General features: G+C 42.2%; 1 protein-coding gene across 1 annotated transcript in view; it reads right to left on the bottom strand.

Moving 5' to 3' along the window:
* Positions 1-15,398, bottom strand: part of Hs6st3 (heparan sulfate 6-O-sulfotransferase 3) — a 732,300-nt gene that overhangs the window by 34,838 nt on the left and 682,064 nt on the right. The gene's annotated exons all lie outside the window — the stretch shown is intronic.

The raw sequence follows: 15,398 nt of genomic DNA, 5'->3' as shown, positions 1-15,398 counted from the left end.
AGAACTGCCGCCTTATTTTCATATTCTTCAAAAGAAATGACAGTGTGGTTCATCTAAAAAAATGTCTTCTGCGTCTGAAGACCTGCTGAGATCTGTTTATCATTGTCCTGTGAGAAGGAAAAAATACGAGCAGGTCTGAAGCCTTCATAGGTAAAGTTTCTATCTCCTTCATATAAGGGGTAGCAACAAATCAAGATGTCATTCTCGGTGATTGACTTAGATAAAGTAAAGGCTAGACGAATTAGGTGTGTTGGCTGCTGGTTCAAGTGGATCTCAAAGGCTGTAAACGGGAGGGAGGAGCTGCTGGTAATATCAAGGATAAACCCAAGCCAATTTGGCTTTATGTTGCTTTTTTTTCCTTCCAAAAAATCCCCAAGTCTACAGATGTGCCAAAGAATAGACCACAGCTGGACATACAGTGTCGTCCAGTGGGTGAGGCTACTCTGCCTCACTGCCGCGGAGAAGCAGCCCCTCCAGAAATCAGCTTTGTGCCATTGGGCGGAAATTACACAGGGGATGTTTGTTGCCAAGGAGACGGGAGTAGAAAGATAAAGTCCTTCAATGGAAACTGGTCTCTCAACACAAAATCTTTTCTTTTCTCTTCAGGCCCTCTGGAGACAAATACTTGAAGTAATTCCCAAAAAATAAAAAGTCAGGAACTTGAGTGAATACAAGCCCAGCATTTACACAAATTCTTTATGGTCACATTTTTTATTGAGTGTTTGTTTGAAAAACTCAAGGGTAGTGTTAATGAAGGAGTAATAAATTTCAGTGTGTTGCAGCTAAGACGAGCTGAGGCTAAAGAAGAGCAGCTTTCAAATCCAACCTCAGTCCATTTTGGTTACGTGACCTTGATAAAGTTACTTAACCCCCTCCTTGTCTTCCAAAACCCTCAGATATATAATAGAAACAAACATGTTTAGGGGATGAAGATGGTTTAGTGATCAAGATGTCTAGAAGCTCACCACTGCTTGTGACTAGAGCTCTAGGGGATCAGATAGTCTCTTACAAACTGCAGGCACGCATATACATGTTAGTGTTTGTGCACACGTACATGTCCACACAATACATGTACATAAATAAAAAGCAAAAATATTTTTAAAATATAAATGGCTTTGTTTAACTTGTTAAACTAGTAGAGGAATTAAGAATTTTTTTTCATGGGCAGCCAGCATATTCAATGATATATATATATATATATATACATATATATATATATATATATATATATATATATATATATATATATATATATATGTAATACACACATATATAATACACACACACATATATATATTAAATTAGATTGAATCATTAGTATGACTAATCATTATGACGGTGATGTCACCATGATGAAGTATCCAGCTACTTTGATTGGCAGTGAGTTACCAATCCAGGGCTATGGAATGCACTTGCAAAGTTACCAAAAGTGTGAGGATCTGAGAGATAACGAGGGACTTCAAACTAGCAGGGCTTTGCTATAAATAGTTTGGGGTGTGGTGGGAAGAAATTTGAAAGAAATTGGGTGAACATCTTTTTTCAAAGAAACACTCTAGTCAGGTCTTAAGGTGGAAATCACAGACAAAAGGGAGTGTGGTTTACCAAATTATAAATAAAGAAAACCCATCCACTGAAAGAAGCTTCGCTACAATGTGTGTGCCCGCGAGCGTGTGTGTGTGTGTGTGTGTGTGTGTGTGTGTGTGTGTGTGTGTGTATTTCTTCCATCTGGGAGAGAAATGCTGGAAAGGCACTTAATATTCATGACTGACACAGTTTCTCTGTACTGTCAGTCAGCTGGAACCAGAGCACACAGCTGGTTAGCAAGCACAGCTCTGCGTCACGGTTCCTCTGGTGACCTTAAGCAGCGAGTCAGGCATGGAGCACTGGAACACTTCCTGCTGGCTTACTTTTTCTCTTCAGAGGTGGGGAAGTGACCAACATCTGCCCCCGAATAGCCAGCCTCCTTTCTTCGCCTTTCAAGTTCTTATCAGAAGCCAACACCAGATCATGAGAATCTAAATCCAATTATCAGTCTCCAGAATAAGGGAGAAAAAGCCCCGCATACCCGGTAACATTTCTTATTTGCAGGCAAAGTAATTTGTTAGATAGAAGCTTCACTCTTGTTTTTTACAGCACCAAGGTGATGCACAGATACTTGAAAAGGCCTTCTTTGAGAAAATTTGCCATAAATATTCAGGAAATCTAAACTTTTGGGGGAAAGTCATTATTAAAATATATCTATTTTTTTAAGGCTATACATTTCTTGAGTCAGATTCTACTAGCTTTTATGACACACTTGCCTAGAATTCTAATCTGAACAAACATATTTATCAGATTTTTTTCTTCTTTTGCACACACTTAGGATATGTATGGATGCCTAATTACAACCTCAGGATTTTAGCTTTTTATATACTAAGTGAAAGCCCACAGCTTTCCGCTGTATGCCCTGATCAGAGTTTGGAATAGAGGCGCTGACACATGAGAGGATGGATGCCACTGATGTGCCTTACTCTTCCGGAACAGAAAGGCAGTGACCCGCTGCCATTTCTTCCTGGAGCTTGAAATCTGTCAGAAATGTGAAATCAGAAACAGAAGGAAATGCACGCCTCAAATCCCCTTCTATAATTCTAATTTGCCTTGGCATATCGCAGTATTTAATCAATAAGAAAATATTTGGGTGAAGAGGACTCAACAAAAAAGAAGCGCGTTATTTTTAGACAATATTTTACGGGTTGGATAACTCTTAGGCCATATCAATGCCCTTATTCCCACCTGAGGGATCACTTAAAACCAGCTTATATGTCCCAGGGCAAAACCGTGGCAATAAATTCCCAGTGCTCCAGCCTTCTGAGAATTGATCGCAGATTTATCCATCTCTGCCTTTTGGTTCTGGAGCAGACTCTAAAGATCCCAGGATGACGGCGTGTGCTTGTGATCCTGCAGTACCAGAGACTTAATTAGACATCAAATGTGCACTGCCTAATGATGGCTGTTTAAATTATGTAGGCACACACTACAACTCTCAGACCCACACATGGGAAGGAAGCATGAGGTAAAAATACAGTAAATCCCCCTTTGAGACATCGGGATGTGGGGGGAAATACCTCGTCACCGCTGGCAGCCTCCCAACTCGCCCCTCTCCTCTAATAGTCTGGGCTGTTTCGTATTTCACAGTTCATTGCTGCTCTTTCTGTCTCCCCACAACCAAGTCTGCTCCACTTCGCATTTATCAATTTAATACCTTGGCTAATTTCATCCTAGAATAATGTTTCTGTTTATAGAAGTCTAGCCCCTGTGGCAGGCAGCGAATACTCAGGGGTTTCCGGGAAGCAATGTTAATGCACACTGAAGTGGTAGGAGAGGCCCTCCAATCACAGCCCAGCACCCGCTTCCACTGCCTAGTCCGCCCCAGCCTTGGGGGTGTGATTAGGATCCTGCTGTGTGCAGCTGTTCTCAGCACATCCTGGGACAGAGAAGGCAGGGGGTACCTCAGGACCAGACCCAGCGACCCCAATGAGAGGAACAACACGTAATTAATTATTTCAACTGAAGGTCAAGGGCCACTGTGTGTTATCAGGACACAACGCACTGATTGCTCAGGGCCAAGGACGCGTTCCATTCCCCTCCACAGCTTGTACCACACATGACCAAGGTGAAGCAGGATTTGATCTGCTCAACAAATTGGTGTGTTGCCGAGAGGGAAGAACTCTGGCTGATTAACGGAGGATTGATGACTGCGTATGTTCCCAGGTAGAACCATCTGGGCAGGTGTCTTTTAACTAAGATTAATAAGCATATGTCACCACACGTTACGAGAGGCACAATGGTGGAGAATCAAAAATTTCTGAGTCCAACTGTCACGCTGCCACCGAGCAAAAGAAATTTTTTCCCAGGTAAACAAAACATTGTTCCAGCTTGGCTAGAGAAAGGTGACCTAGCTGCACCCAAAATAGTTTATACCCAAGGTACATAGCTCTCCACATCTCTGGAAAAGCAGACATAAACCAGAGGCTTCTCCGCCCAGGCTAAAGTACAGGGTGTAAGATTTCCTCTCAGCCAGAAGTCCGCATGCATATGGCCCCAAGTCAACACCCAAGCTTATAAGGTTCTGTCTGCTGCCAAGCAGCAGGGCATTCGCGGGTTCTTCTCAAAGATTGGAGAATGAGGGACCAGGGGGACCTGTAATTGCCAAGGACAACTGCAGATAAGTTGAAGATCATGAAGACAAATCGGGAGTGTCTCAAAGCACGCCACAGCTTGCCCCATGATGCCAATTTAAAGTTTCTTCTACAATATGAACGTGGGCCAGCACCCTGAACTCCCAAGGAACTCTGAGCCCACATTTTGTTTTCGTGTCTTTTTTTTTTTTTTTTTTTTTTTTTTTAGTTTTTCGAGGCAGCATTTCTCTGTATAGCCCTGGCTGTCCTGGAACTCACTTTGTAGACCTGGCTGGCCTTTAACTCAGAAATCCGCCTGCCTCTTCCTCCCAAGTGCTGGGATTAAAGGCGTGTGCCACCACACCCGGCTGCATTTTGTTTTCAAATGCAGGACCAAAGTATGTTTCCTCTCTGTAACCGATGTGTGGGAATATTATTTTACATCTTTCTGGGAAACTGTGGGCAGCACCTTCTCACAATGACTGCAAAGTCCCTGGGAAACAGTATCTTGTCTACAAAAGATGATTATATTCATGTGTAAACCATATATTAAAATAATAAAAATATAAGAAATAATAATTCCATCTGTAGTCCCTGTGAAATCTTTATATCAATGAAGACAGATAGATCTCTTAACATACATCTCTATGTCTCCATGAATTGAAAACGGTCACCTCACTGGAAGCAGAATGCAAACGTGAAGTCCAGGCACAGCAGAGAGAAGACGGGACAGAGAAAGGTTTGAACAGGGCTATGTTTCCAAGCTAAAGCATATTATTTTTTCCCCCATCAGGTTGCAGTCATTAATGTGTCTCACATGAGACATAGGAAAGGTGTTATTTCCCCAGATTATATACATTTTTACTCTTTATACTTTGCCATAGTTCATTCATGTCTCGTGTTTGATGGCTTGGAATTAACCACCTGTGTGGGAGGGCTGCATCTAGGCTATCAGAGACCAGGGATAATCAACCAAGAACCGGGTCATGGGCAAAAGCTAGCTAGGTAGTAATTACATAGCATGCACTTGTCATGCCTCGCCCTGCACAGAACGGAGAGTCACTAAATATTTGTTATTGATGAAGAAGGATCGAGAATTGGCAGGGACCGAAAGACCAAAGGTCAGAAGGGCAGAAACCAGCCCAGCAAAAAGGAGCGTCCTAATGAAACAGAAGTTCGGCAAGGTTCAGTCATTTGGAGAAGCAATTGCTGTTGCAGGAGGGAGTCATCTCTCAACCTACGCAGAATCTACTGTACTCTTTCCATTACCAAACTCAGGACCTGCTGCTAGGAGTGCCCGTAGGAAAAAGGTGTCTCCCCGACAGCATCCAATAGGCCAGGAGCAAAGAGGTCGGAGAACATCTAAGCACTGACTCACGATTGACATGACCAGTAAGGGCATTCATGGTGGCTGCACCGCCCCTCAACTATAACTACATTTCTATTTTCCTCTTAACTCCTTTAAAACCCATCCATGTACCTACCTCTGTACATCTCCTTCAAATTCATGGTCTCTTTTTTCAGTGTGTGTGTATATGTGTGTCTGTGTGTGTGTGTGTGTGTGTGTGTGTGTGTGTGTGTGTAATGAGAACAGTAACAAAATTCTGTGGGGACTAGTGCATAAGCCAGTCAAAGTCTTTGTGAATGGCCTGTTGTCAGCTACTGAATCCTGGTATGCAACCCTTCATGCCCAGGGATAAGGGAAGTCCACTTCATTATGTCCTCGAGACAGACTTACCAAGTACACAAAACTCAAAAGCCACCTCAGGTTTCTTTTCTTTTTTTTTTTTTTTTTCTTCATTCTTCTGTGATGTGCGCACACACACACACACACACACACACACACACACACATACATATTGTGGGTTTTGTTTGTTTGTTTGTTTGTTTGTTTTTTTAGTGTGATGTGTGCCACATCACATGCCTATTGAGGTCAGAGGTGACTTGTAGGGACATAGTTCTCCAGATCCACCTTATTTTGAAGCAAATTCTTTCTTATCTGTCATTTTGCCTATCCATCAGGTAAATGATCCAGGAATACCTGGGCAGGAATCCTGCTCACCCAGAAGGCCATCTGGGGCATTTCATCACTGAGCCATAACCCAGTCCTGTAAACATCAATGTTCTATCTATTAGATTGTTCTTAAACTTTCTAATTCTGATGCTGCCCCCTCAATTTTAACAGTGTTGTAAATATTATATAGGGCATATAATTGATTGTGTAATAGAATATTAGTTCAATTTGAATCTTGATTTTATTTTTAAGATTTAATCATTTTAGAATTCTAATTGAGTTAATTTCTGGTGTTTTCTCATATTTTGCTTTTTTAATTCATCAGATTGTTTTAATTTTAAGGTTTTCATAATTTAATTTCATAAATAATAATTTCAAATGTTGCATAGAGCCTTAAACAATGTTTCTTAAATGTGTGCTGTCGCCCGTTTGAATGTGCAGGTCATGAAACTTTGGTGACAGTGGAAGTTGTTTTGTTGTTGTTGTTTCATTTTTAATGGAAAACAAGCAAAGGTCAACTGTGAATTAGCCGTGTAATGAGTGTTTGAGGAAACCAGAAGCACCTGCCTGTGTTCTGTCATTCAACTTCACAGAAGGCCTGGTTCTGAACATGCAACTTCACTGAGGCCTGGTTCTGAACATACAACTTCATGGAAGGCCTGGTTCTGAACATACAACTTCATGGAAGGCCTGGTTCTGAACATGCAACTTCATGGAAGGCCTGGTTCTGAACATACAACTTCATTGAGGCCTGGTTCTGAACATGCAACTTCATGGAAGGCCTGGTTCTGAACATACAACTTCATGGAAGGCCTGGTTCTGAACATGCAACTTCACTGAGGCCTGGTTCTGAACATACAACTTCATGGAAGGCCTGGTTCTGAACATACAACTTCATGGAAGGCCTGGTTCTGAACATATAACTTCATGGAAGGCCTGGTTCTGAACATGCAACTTCATGGAAGGCCTGGTTCTGAACATACAACTTCATGGAAGGCCTGGTTCTGAACATGCAACTTCACTGAGGCCTGGTTCTGAACATACAACTTCATGGAAGGCCTGGTTCTGAACATACAACTTCATGGAAGGCCTGGTTCTGAACATACAACTTCATGGAAGGCCTGGTTCTGAACATGCAACTTCACTGAGGCCTGGTTCTGAACATACAACTTCATTGAGGCCTGGTTCTGAACATGCAACTTCATGGAAGGCCTGGTTCTGAACATACAACTTCATGGAAGGCCTGGTTCTGAACATGCAACTTCACTGAGGCCTGGTTCTGAACATACAACTTCATGGAAGGCCTGGTTCTGAACATACAACTTCATGGAAGGCCTGGTTCTGAACATACAACTTCATGGAAGGCCTGGTTCTGAACATACAACTTCATGGAAGGCCTGGTTCTGAACATACAACTTCATGGAAGGCCTGGTTCTGAACATACAACTTCATGGAAGGCCTGGTTCTGAACATACAACTTCATGGAAGGCCTGGTTCTGAACATACAAGTCCACAGAAGGCCTGGTGCTGAGTGTGTTCGCTTTGCACTATGCAGCTCTAATGTCACAAGACATCAATGGACATTGCTTTGCACACATCAGCTCAGATCCAAGACTATTACTGGTTATGAGCTGTAGTGATTTTCCTATGCACAATCTTAGGATTTGGACAAAACTTCCAACAGTTTCTGAAACATAGCCTTAAACATACCTCTGCAGTTTTGTACTAATCATTTGAAGCAGCATTCTCAGAATCAACAATTTTAAAATCAAAATATTGACCTACTCTGAGAAACTGAAAAGGTTTGTCACCCCATAGGGCCGGCAGTCAGCTGAGGTGATTCTTTCGGTAAAAGCAAATGAGCACAACTCTCTCATTTGTATGCGAATTTGCTTTCACATTTAGTAAGTGGTAAAAATTTATGCCTACAAAGGAATTGTTTGAAAACGTGCTACTTGATGATTTATCATTGGTAAATGTTTATTTTGTACCTATTTTTATATACCTTTATATATACCTATATAGCTGAGGTAGAATCAAAGTTTCTCAGGCAAAAACAAATTGTGAGTGGGAAAATTTTAAGACATGATATAGGAGAGGGCATTTGAGTGTGCATGTGTCTGTATGAGTGTGTGTGTGCATGTGTGTCTAGTGTGTTTGTGTGTACATGTGTCTGTGAGTTTGTGTGTGCGTGTGTGTAGAAGTGTCTATGTGCATGTGTCTGCATGTGTACATGGAAGTGCATGCCATTTTTGAGTTTGTGAGCAGACAGGAAGGCTGTCCAAACAATGAATCTTAAAAGACTATACCACTCCTGGGAATATACCCAAAAGATGTCCCACCATACCACAAGGACATGTGCTCCACTATCTTCATAGCAGCTTTCTTTGCAATAGTAAGAAGCTAAAGACAACCCAGATGTCCCTCAACCAAAGAATGGATACAGAAAATGTGGTTCATTTAACACAGTGGAGTGCTATTCAGTTATTAAAAACAAGGACATTATTTTTGCAGGCAAAAGGATGGAACTAGAAAATATCATCCTGAGTGAGGTAACCCAGACCCCAAAGGACATGCATGGCACACATGCACTGATAACTGAATATTAGCCAAAAGTACAGAATACCTAAGATACCACCCTCAGACCCTAAGAAGTCTAACAAGCAGAAAGGCCCAAGTGAAGATGCTTCCTTCATTCCCACCTTAGCATGGGGAAGAAAATAGTCATGGGAGGTAGATGGAGGGAGAAAGATGGGTGGGAGATAGGAGGTGGAAAGGATCGGGTGTGGGGAGAACAGAAGAGAAGCCCAGAAGGCCAGGAGAATGACTGGAAATAAGCAGCCATGTGTGGGTGGGAGAGTAGGATGTGGGGGTGCCCTCTAGAAAGTACCAGAGACCCAGGACATGAGAGACTCTCAAGACTCAATGGGAGTGATCTTAGTCAAAATGCCCAACTATGGGGAGAGAGAACTCATTTCCAGTAGATAGACAGGGCCTCAAGTGGAAGGATGCGGCTACCAACCCAGTCAAAATTTCTGATCCAGCATTGTTCCTGCCTAATAGAACTGCAGGAACAAAAGTGGAGAAGAGACTGAAGGAAAAGCAGTCCAATAACTTGCCCAACGTGGGATGCATCTCATGGGGACAGGGGCGCATGCCACCAAGGCCTGACACTATTACTGATGCTATGATGTGCTCACAGACAGGAACCTAGCACGGCTGTCCTCTGAGGAGCCCTGCCAGCAGCTGACCGAGACAGAGGTGGATACTTAGACCCAACCAACGGACTGAAGTCAGGGAGCCCTTAGGTTGAATGAGGGGAAAGATTGAAGAAGCTGAAGGGGAGGGTGACCCGTAGGAAGACCAGCAATCTAACTAGCAAGGAGCCCAGAGCGCTCCCAGAGACTGAGCCACCAACCAGGCAGCATACAGGGACTGTTCCTGAGCCTCTGGCACATATGTAACAGAGGATTGTCTGGTCTGGCCTCAGTGGAAGAAGATGTGCCTAATGCTAAAGAGACTTGGGGACCCAGGGAAGGGGAGGCACCCTCTTGGAGGTAAGGGGGAGGGGGAATAGAATGGGGAACTGTGGAAGGGGGTGGGAACAACCTCTGCAATGTAAATAATAAAATAATTTTTATAAAAACACTGACTTTTGAGTGTCTGCTCAGCAGCAGGGCTTACTGCTGAGGACACCAATGTTTCTGACACTCTAACTTGAGTATGCAGAGTTGCAACTTAGAATTCCCTACTCAGCCAACTGCTCATTTTCTCTTCGTGGTGATAGCACCCTCAACTGTTTATGCTGATTTGAACTCATTCTGCTATTTTTAAGGTTGTATCTAGTTGTAAAACAACACAACTTACTAAGTTTTACTTGAGGTCCTGCCCCTAATTAAGATGGACTTAATAGTGTCTTCCTAGTCTCTTAGTTAATATAATGGCAAACATTGGACAGAACACACAGGAAAAACTATACAACAATTCTGAAAAGTTAATAATGGTAGAGTTGGAGGTGAGAAGAGGAGCTCAGCAGAGCATGGTTTCCCAGTGTATCTTTGCCACTACGCAGAGCATAGCTTCCCAGTGTATCTCTGCCACTCAGCAGAGCATGGCTTCCCGGTGTATCTCTGCCACTCATCAGAGCATGGCTTCCTGGTGTATCTCTGCCACTACGCAGAGCATAGTTTCCCAGTGTATCTCTGCCACTCAGCAGAGCATGGCTTCCGGGTGTATCTCTGCCACCCAGCAGAGCATGACTTCCCGATGTATCTCTGCCTTACGTTTCTTCTCACGTGTGCTCAGAGAGCCCTCATTCACCTACACAAACGGAGTAGTCTGTGATACAGCAGTGGGGAAGCTGATCCTTGTGAGACAGATTATAGACGGAAGACTTAATTGTTGTTGCTGTTGTTGTAATTGTTGGTCTCTCCTCCCTAAGCATTCAGAAAATGTACCCGTTCTGGCGGGAGCCAGAAATTGGAGAAAGAAGCCTTTCTTCTAACTAAGGAATTATGACCCTAAGAATACAAGCAGGGATGGGTAGTTATTGTGTTTACTTTATTTCCTGGACCCAAACCAGGATTTGAACAGAGAACTGAATACAGTCCTGAGTATCTTACCTCCTCGGCATCCAAGGGAACCCTTGTGAGCAAGAAAGTAGGAGAAGGGCAGGGCTAGAGAGAAGAGAGCCAGCTAAAGCAATCTCAATGAGCTATGTATTAACTCTGGGCTCACCACCAAATCATGTATGACCATGGCCGAAACTAGAGAATATTAAAGTATCAAAAGCTCTGAGAAATGAAATATCAGGTAGACAGCTGCCTGTCCAAGACAAATAGTGATGAAGAGACCCATAGATGTTGAAAATGATCAGGTATTTCAATCACAAACTCAAAATTGTGGATAAGAACATTTAGCCAATATACAATACAATAAGGCAATTTGCCTGATAAACTATACTTTGTAAAGGTCAACAGACTCCATATCATCCCATAATGTGGCATTCAGAATCTTTAGGACCCAAAGATGAATTCTACAACATGTAAAGAAACATGAAATGTCCCCAAATACCTCAAGGAAAACTATTAAAAATGAAAAATCATGAAAAGAAACAATGACCCTATTTATCATGGATTCAACTAGAAATAATCTTAAGATTCAAGAAACTCATGAGTCCCCAAGAATGACAATTCAAAACAACAAAAAAACAAACAAAAGCAAACAAACGAAAAACCTCTACGCCCACGGTCACTTCTAAAAATTAAGGAAAGGAAATCTTACAACCAACCAGAGCAAAGAATTCAATTATATTAAGAGGAAGACTTATCCAAATGGCCACTGTTTTCTTACCAGAAACGATGGACGCCAGAATACATTGTTTAAATGTGAAAAGAAAAGCGTTGTCAACCTAGAAGTCTAAATCTAGCAAAATAAATATATACTGTAGACATAAAGTTGAAATAGAGATCATCCCAGAAGAAGGAAACCTAAGAATATATATCCTTGGCAGACCTGTTCTAAAGGAATATAGTTTTTCTAAGGGGGAAAACTATCAGTATGAACTCTGGAACACCATAACAGAGGAAGAGCAAGAGAAATGATTGACATCTGAATAATACAGTGTACTGCTTTTTCCATACCAAGCATTAAATTTGAAAGATAGTTGAAAGCAAATGTTATAAGAGTGTGGCCAGAGCTGTACAAATTACACACACACACACACACACACACACACACACACACACATACATACATACTTGTAATACAGGTATAGTAGGAAGTTAGATCATTGCAGACACATCCTTAAAGGGAATATTGGAAACCCAGTCTCCTTTGCTCTGTATTTCTTGAGGCCAGTGGGGGATAGTTTTGTCTATCACATGCTCATACTGCCATGATGTGCTGCTATATTACAGGCTCAAATCCTTGAACAGCTCCAGTCCCTCAGCCCCACCCCCTTGAATTAGTCTTCCCTCCTCTAATTTGATCTTATCAGGTGTACTGGCTATTCCTGGTTGTCAACTAGACTATATCCGGAATGAACTACAATCCAGAATTGGAAGGCTCACCAGTGATCCTAATCTGGAGGCTGGCAGATACAAGTTTCTGACCTGGATCTTGGCATGGAGATCTTGAGGCATAGTGGCTATGGTTATCTGAAGATTAAGACAGGGAGGTCTCTGAGTTCAAGGTCATCTGGGATTAAAGGTGTGGTGGGACACACTTTTAATCTGGGCCACAACTGCTGGAGACCTACATGAGGAGATTGGAAAAAGGAAATTTTACTCTCTCCTTTGCCTGCTTGCCTTGCATGAATGAGCAACTGCTAGATCCTTGGACATCCATTTACAGCTGCTGCTGACCACTGTTGGGGAGTTTTGGACTAGAGACTGTAAGTCATCAAAAAATTCCCTTATTATATAGAGACTACCCATAAGTTCTGTGGCTCTAGAGAACCCTGACTAATACATCAGGTGTTTTGTCAGAGCAGCGCAGGCAGAGCAACACACCACTTTCTCACACAATGACTAAGACTGGATCACCCACCAAAGTATGAAACGCAAAATTAGAAAATTTACGGAAGAAAGCAAGTATAAGGTTTACCAGATTCGGTTTAGTCCCAGGAGACCCACAGGATGACACATAAGGAAAGTGTCGAGCAATTGAACATCAAACACCCGAATCCGGCATTTGTTTTGTGAGTTATGCTGTCAAGGGAATGAACAGATAAACTACAGCCTGAGAAAAAACAAGTGCAAATTGCATGTCACTCAAAAACCTTGATTATGATATAATAATGAGCTCTCACAATGCAATCTGAAGACAAACAGCTCAATTATAACAGGCAAGATATTTGAGTGGACACTTGATAAAAATACACAGATGAAAGTAAGCATGCAACTATTCACCAAATTAGTAGTCATTAAATGAATGTAAATCTGAATCATGATATGTTGTCACACAGCTGTTATAAAGGCTATTATAAAGCACCTATCTATCACATATGTAACACACATGAACGCATACATACACCTCAGAATGAAAATGCCAGGTGCTAGCAAGCTGGGAGCTACTGTAATTTTCACATTCGGTGCTGGCGGGGCGGAAACTAGCGCAACTTTATTTTAAAAGAAAATGTTGGCAGCTTTTTAATGCTAAATGCAAAACTGCACTTGCTATTTCTTGGCCTGATCCACCCCTCTATTCCTAGGTATGTATTTCAGAGAAATGGGGAACTTTGGTTCATGTACAAACGCATCCACAAATGCTCACAGCCATTCCATCAGTAAGGGTTAAAAAACATTAAAAATATTCAAGGGTTCAGGAATGACTGAGGAAACAAATGTCGCGCCTTTATTTCCATGCTGTAACACGAAATAATCAATCTACTGCAAATTGGATGGATTTCAGAGGAACTAAACTAAGTGGATGAGAAGCTGACAATGACACACACTGTATTCTTCCAATCTTAGAAGCATGTTTCAGGGCTTAGACCAAGGAAAAGTTTTGATCTAGGATCAGCATAAGGGATATCTCAGGGCTATGAAGTACTTTCCTTTTCTGATTGTCAACGCCATTACAAGGATCTTTAGCTGTGTAAACAGTCAGTGAACTGTGTAGCCCCAAGAAGTCAGTGCTACCACATACAAATGTAAAAACTAGAAAATAAAGTCCACTGTCACCTTTTCAAAATAATGCTAAATTTGTAATATTACCCCAATAAGGATGTGGTGTGTGTGTGTGTGTGTGTGCGCGCGCGCGCGTGTGTCTGTATTATTACTGCATGTATCTCTCCATTTTTCTCTAGCCAATCATAGGGGATCCATATAATGCCAAGTACCTGTCTGACAGGCTGCATAAATTACATTTTTATCTGACATTAAGGCCTCTGTAATCTCAGGGAAAGAACAACTGGGAGACATGCACTAACGAACTGCAATTGTAAGAGGTTTCGACAGGGGGCGTGCTTGAAGCAGCTGCTGGGGAAGTGCAGCATCAGGTAGAGAGGTCTGTAGGAACGTGACATTCAAGACCTGAAGGGAGCAATGAATCATCTGTGCACAGAGCTACAAAAGAAAGCATGCACATTTCAGGAAACAGCAAAGGAAAGACAGCAGAGGTAAGAAGGGCCTGGCCCTGTGGAAGCAGAAGGCGGGGCCAGCAGGCCCTGGTGGAGAGGCAGTGGAGTTAGACAAGCAAAAGAACTAGGGCCATCTGGTGATCCGAGTTTGGAATTATCCATTAGACACTGTAGAGGTAATCGGCAGACACACAGTGAAAATTCTGACTCTTCCTAGCGTGGGAATTTACGTACCACATATGCACCTGTGTACAGATGCAAATTTACGGTCATGCATATTTTATATTCTATGCCTTATATTCACATCTTTGATGTCTGTAATCATGCAGGTTGTGTAGAAGGTGTTTGACTTCTTATGTGCTTCCATTTGCCCCTGTCTACTCTTCTCTCTACGCCTGCTGCATTGGTGTCTGTGAGAGGCTCTCAGTTCCATGTTTTTTCTTAGAACCTGGCTTTTCTTCATCTGTCCTATCTAAAACTGCCAGTCATCACTCATAACCCAGATATTAGCTGTTAGTGACAACTCCAACAGTGGGTGAGAAGGAAAGGAGACCAGAGTGGATTTGGTAGTACTTTCATGATTGGTTATTTTTAGAGTTCACAACCAGAAGAATTAGGACGAACCAACCTTTTGTGGTTCCACAGGTAGAATATGGAAGTTTGCCCTTCACTCGTCTGACTTGTCTCTTTACTTGATCAGTGACAATTAGGTATTTGGGGGGAGATTGCCGTCCTTCCTCCTGTGATTTCAGCACACACTTTCTCACTAGTGCAAGTAAACACACACCTCTTTGCACACTGCTTTCCCACCAATAAAATGCTGTTTGTTAAAAATCAGTACCAATCTTCAAACACAGGTTTTCAATATTGGGGTTATGTGGGAGGATTTGGATGGAGGACATAGCAAGGGGAAATGTAATTAGAATCTCAAACACAACACAATACAACCAGTGACAGAAAGATAACCTTGCTGAATTCTGTAGTTAGAGCACTTATACTCTCTTAACTTCACATTGTGTGTGGGGGGGGGCGGGGATCTATGATTTCAAAATACGGAAGACAGTGTTTTCCACTTTTCTGAATATTAGCTTGCTGGAAGGTACATCCAATTAGAAAGGAAGCCCAGCTCTGTGGGTCAGCTGAC

The sequence above is a fragment of the Mus musculus genome, chromosome 14 (genome assembly GCF_000001635.26).
Source record: "Mus musculus strain C57BL/6J chromosome 14, GRCm38.p6 C57BL/6J".
NCBI lineage: Eukaryota > Metazoa > Chordata > Mammalia > Rodentia > Muridae > Mus > Mus musculus.
Note: the sequence above shows the minus strand (reverse complement) of the source record. Positions and strands in the feature narration are given on the sequence as shown.